This window comes from Triticum urartu, chromosome 5 (genome assembly GCF_003073215.2).
Source record: "Triticum urartu cultivar G1812 chromosome 5, Tu2.1, whole genome shotgun sequence".
Taxonomy (NCBI): Eukaryota; Viridiplantae; Streptophyta; class Magnoliopsida; order Poales; family Poaceae; genus Triticum; species Triticum urartu.
The window spans coordinates 118,786,313-118,792,312 of NC_053026.1; positions in this window are offsets into that span (position 1 = coordinate 118,786,313).

Consider the following 6,000-nt stretch of genomic DNA (forward strand, 5'->3'; position numbering starts at 1 on the left):
AGCAAAGAGGTTTGGGAAAAACATTACTCGAATGCGTTGGTTTTCATACAAAACATAAGTCCGGTCTAGCAAGTCATTTGAAAGATCCCGCACTTGTGTGCCATGCTAATAAAAAGTACAGTACATGCTTTTATTTCGCAGATCTAAATGTGATCAGCACCAACGATCAGCCAAACCCTTTGACGTATCACAGAACCAAGACGGCGTCACTAGCTCTGCGACGGCCGTCGGCACGCACCGTCTCTTCCGTGCACAGTACACATTAAATAAACCGCCGTACACGCCCTGAAAAACTGCATGCGTTCAGCATCCCGAAGTGAAGCAACGTCTCACGATTCAGTGAGTAGGCGAGCCCGTCCACTCCCATGCATTTTCCGTTAACGTATTTGCTACCTTCAGCAGCTTGGAAAGCAAGAGGCAAAAAAATAAATATTACGGCCTCAATAGTGAATCTCTATTTATAAGCGGAGTTGGTACATTCGCCTCACCTCCTTCCCGTCCCTCGTATGTTGGTTTTTTTCTCTCCACGCTTCCTTCATTTCTCATAAAAAAATTGGTACTCTCTTCATTCCCTTATACAAGGTCACTATAAAAAATAAATTTTGCATCTATACAAGACCACTAATAATAACTAGGAAAAAATTGAATGATGTTTTCTCGTACTAGCAACTTGTTTAATACTTGCATGCATGTAGTCATAATGATACTGTGCTACTTCCTTCTCATTCCTTCCTTGCATGCATACGGGCATATTAATGATCCTAGTTAATAAGAAAAAAAATTGGCTTGTAAAATAGTCATTAAATTTTATCTAGGTATCTGTAATTTAAGTTTATGACCTTGTATAAGGGAATGGAGTATTCTCAATCGATGTCTCATGGAACAAAAATTCAAGTGCTTAAGAAGGATGTCGTGAAGGGCCTGCATTGCCTTTCTTTTATGTTCTTGAGTATTGGGGATCTCGCACTATCAGGAGGGGTCATTGGGAGGTGATTATTCTTAGAACAACAACTTACATAATTTTTGTCATATGATTTCTTATGTTAGAGTAATAATTCAGTCACAATTTCAAGTATGAATCGTAAACTTCATTAAAAACTAACAAACTATAATCTCAGTCATTGGAGCAATTACAATTTATCATAATATAAGAAAGAGTCAATATATAAAAGCTTTTCAGCAAGTCCACATACTCAACTATCATATAGTCTTTCACAATTGCTGACACTCACGCAATACTTATGGGTATGGAGTTTTAATCGGACACAGAGAAAGATAGGGGCTTATAGTTTTGCCTCCCAACGTTTTACCTCAAGGGTAATGTCAACAATAATAGTTTATGAAAACTCACATCCAATTAGCCATATATAACAGGATCTTTCCAACATACCGTGCTTGCCAAAGGATAAAATATAAAAAGGAAGGGTAAAGATCACCATGACTCTTATGCAAGGTAGGAGATAAAAGTAAAAGATGGGCCCTTCGTAGAGGGAAGCAGAGGTTGTCATGCGCTTTTATGGTTGGATGCACAAAATCTTAATGCGAAAGTGTTGGGGAACGTTGCAGAAAACAAAAATTTTCCTACTCGTTTCACCAAGATCATCTAGGAGTTCATCTAGCAACGAGTCATTGGATGCATCTACATACCTTTGTAGATGGCGCACGGAAGCGTTCGAAAGAACGGTGATGATGTAGTCGTACACGACGTGATCCAAATCACCGATGACCAAGCGCCGAACGGACGGCACCTCCGCGTTCAACACACGTACGGGACGGGAGACGTCTCCTCCTTCTTGATCCAGCAAGGGGGAAGGAGAGGTTGATGAAGATCCAGCAGCACGACGGCGTGGTAGTGGATGCAGGACGTCACAGTAGCAGGGCTTCGCCTATACTGCGAGAGAGAGACGTAACGGGGAGAGAGGGAGGCGCCAGGGGCTGGTGTATGAAATCCCTCCTCTCCCCCACTATATATAGGAGGGCCAAGGGGGGGTGGTGCGCAGCCTAGGAGATCTGATCTCCTAGGTGCAGCGGCCAGGGGGAGGATTCCCTCCCCCCCAAGGCACCTAGAGGTGCCTTCCACCACTTGGACTCCTCCCCCATGGAAACCCTAGGCGCATGGGCCTAGTAGGGCTGGTGCCCTTGGCCCATGTAGGACAAGGCGCACCCCCTACAGCCCATGTGGCCCCCCGGGACAGGTGGCCCCACCCGGTGGGCCCCCGGGACCCCTCCGATGGTCCCGGTACAATACCGATAACCCCGAAACTTGTCCCGATGGCCGAAACAGCACTTCCTATATATAATTCTTTACCTCCGGACCATTCCGGAACTCCTCGTGACGTCCGGGATCTCATCCGGGACTCTGAACAACATTCGGGTTTCTGCATATACATATCTTCACAACCCTAGCGTCACCGAACCTTAAGTGTGTAGACCCTACGGGTTCGGGAGACAAGCAGACATGACCCGAGATCGCTCTCCGGTCAATAACCAACAGTGGGATCTGGATACCCATGTTGGCTTCCACATGCTCCTCGATGATCTCATCGGATGAACCACGATGTCGAGGATTCAAACAACCCCGTATACAATTCCCTTTGTCAATCGGTATGTTACTTGCTCGAGATCCGATCGTCGGTATCCCAATACCTCGTTCAATCTCGTTACCAGCAAGTCATTTACTCGTACCGTAATGCATGATCCTGTGACCATACACCATGGTCACTTTGAGCTCATTATGATGATGCATTACCGAGTGGGCCCAGTGATACCTCTCCGTCATACGGAGTGACAAATCCCAGTCTTGATCCGTCAACCCAACAGACACTTTCGGAGATACCCGTAGTGTACCTTTATAGTCACCCAGTTACGCTTGAGCGTGGGCACTACCCAAAGCACTCCTACGGTATCCGGGAGTTACACGATCTCATGGTCTAAGGAAAAGATACTTGACATTGGAAAACTCTAGCAAACGAACTATACGATCTTGTGCTATGTTTAGGATTGGGTCTAGTCCATCACATCATTCTCCTAATGATGTGATCTCGTTATCAATGACATCCAATGTCCATAGTCAGGAAACCATGACTATCTGTTGATCAACGAGCTAGTCAACTAGAGGCTTACTAGGGACATGTTGGTGTCTGTTATTCACACATGTATTACGATTTCCGGATAACACAATTATAGCATGAATAAAGACAATTATCATGAACAAGGAAATATAATAATAATGCTTTTATTATTGCCTCTAGGGCATATTTCCAATAGTCTCCCACTTGCACTAGAGTCAATAATCTAGTTACATTGTGATGAATCGAACACCCATGGAATTCTGGTGTTGATCATGTTTTGCTCTAGGGAGAGGTTTAGTCAACGGATCTGCTACATTCAGGTCCGTATGTACTTTACAAATCTCTATGTCTCCATTTTGAACATTTTCACGAATGGAGTTGAAGCGACGCTTGATGGGCCTTGTCTTCTTGTGAAACCTGGGCTCCTTGGCAAGTGCAATAGCTCCAGTGTTGTCACAAAAGAGTTTGATTGGCCCCGACGCATTGGGTATGACTCCTAGGTCGGTGATGAACTCCTTCACCCATATTGCTTCATGTGCTGCCTCCGAGGCTGCCATGTACTCCGCTTCACATGTAGATCCCGCCACGACGCTCTGCTTGCAGCTGCACCAGCTCACTGCTCCTCCATTCAACATATACACGTATCCGGTCTGTGACTTAGAGTCATCCAGATCTGTGTCGAAGCTAGCGTCGACGTAACCCTTTACGACGAGCTCTTCGTCACCTCCATAAACGAGAAACATTTCCTTAGTCCTTTTCAGGTACTTCAGGATATTCTTGACTGTCCAGTGTTCCTTGCCGGGATTACTTTGGTATCTGCCTACCAAACTTACGACAAGGTTTACATCAGGTCTGGTACACAGCATGGCATACATAATAGAACCTATGGCTGAGGCATAGGGGATGACACTCATCTCTTCTATTTCTTCTGCCGTGGTCGGACATTGAGCTGAGCTCAATTTCACACCTTGTAACACAGGTAAGAACCCCTTCTTAGAATGATCCATATTGAACTTCTTCAATATCTTATCAAGGTATGTGCTTTGTGAAAGACCTATGAGGCGTCTTGATCTATCTCTATAGATTTTTATGCCTAATATATAAGCAGCTTCTCCAAGGTCCTTCATTGAAAAACTCTTATTCAAGTAGGCCTTGATGCTGTCCAAGAGTTCCATATCATTTCCCATCAACAGTATGTCATCTACATATAATATGAGAAATGCTACAGAGCTCCCACTCACTTTCTTGTAAACGCAGGCTTCTCCATAAGTCTGTGTAAACCCAAACGCTTTGATCATCTCATCAAAGCGAATGTTCCAACTCCGAGATGCTTGCACCAGCCCATAAATCGAGCGTTGGAGCTTGCACACCTTGTCAGCATTCTTAGGATCGACAAAACCTTCCGGCTGCATCATATACAATTCTTCCTTAAGGAAACCATTAAGGAATGCCGTTTTGACGTCCATTTGCCATATCTCATAATCGTAGAATGCGGCAATTGCTAACATGATTCGGACGGACTTTAGCTTCGCTACCGGTGAGAAAGTCTCATCGTAGTCAACCCCTTGAACTTGTCGATAACCCTTAGCGACAAGCCGAGCTTTATAGATGGTCACATTACCATCCGCGTCTATCTTCTTCTTAAAGATCCATTTATTCTCTATGGCTCGCCGTTCAACGGGCAAGTCAGTCAAAGTCCACACTTCGTTTTCATACATGGATCCTATCTCGGATTTCATGGCTTCTAGCCATTTGTCGGAATCTGGGCCCGCCATCGCTTCTTCATAGTTCGAAGGTTCACCGTTGTCTAACAACATGATTTCCAAGACAGGGTTGCCGTACCACTCTGGTGCGGAACGTGTCCTTGTGGACCTTCGAATCTCAGTAGGAGCTTGATCAGAAGTATCTTGATCATTATCATTAACTTCCTCTCTAGTCGGTGCAGGCACCTCAGAAACATTTTCTTGAGTTGCGCCATTTTCTGGTTCAAGAGGTAATACTTCATCAAGCTCTACTTTCCTCCCACTTACTTCTTTCGAGAGAAACTCTTTCTTTAGAAAGGACCCATTCTTGGCAACAAAGATCTTGCCTTCGGATCTGAGGTAGAAGGTGTAACCAATAGTTTCTTTTGGGTATCCTATGAAGACGCATTTTTCCAACTTGGGTTCGAGCTTCTCAGGTTGAAGTTTCTTCACATAAGCATCGCATCCCCAAACTTTTAGAAACGACAGCTTAGGTTTCTTCCCAAACCATAATTCATACGGTGTCGTCTCAACGGATTTCGACGGAGCCCTATTTAAAGTGAATGCGGCAGTCTCTAAAGCATAGCCCCAAAAAGATAGCGGTAAATCAGTAAGAGACATCATAGACCGCACCATATCCAATAGAGTGCGATTACGACGTTCGGACACACGGTTACGTTGAGGTGTTCCAGGCGGCGTGAGTTGTGAAACTATTCCACATTTTCTTAAGTGTGTACCAAATTCGTGACTCAAGTATTCTCCTCCACGATCTGATCGTAGAAACTTGATTTTCCTGTCACGTTGATTCTCAACCTCACTCTGAAATTCCTTGAACTTTTCAAAGGTTTCAGACTTGTGTTTCATTAAGTAGACATACCCATATCTACTTAAGTCATCAGTGAGGGTGAGAACATAACGATATCCACCGCGAGCCTCAACACTCATTGGACCGCACACATCAGTATGTATGATTTCCAATAAGTCGGTTGCTCGCTCCATTGTTCCTGAGAACGGAGTCTTGGTCATTTTACCCATAAGGCATGGTTCGCACGTGTCAAATGATTCATAATCAAGAGACTCTAAAAGTCCATCTGCATGGAGCTTCTTCATGCGTTTGACACCTATGTGACCAAGGCGGCAGTGCCACAAGTATGTGGAACTATCATTATCAACCTTACATCTTTTGG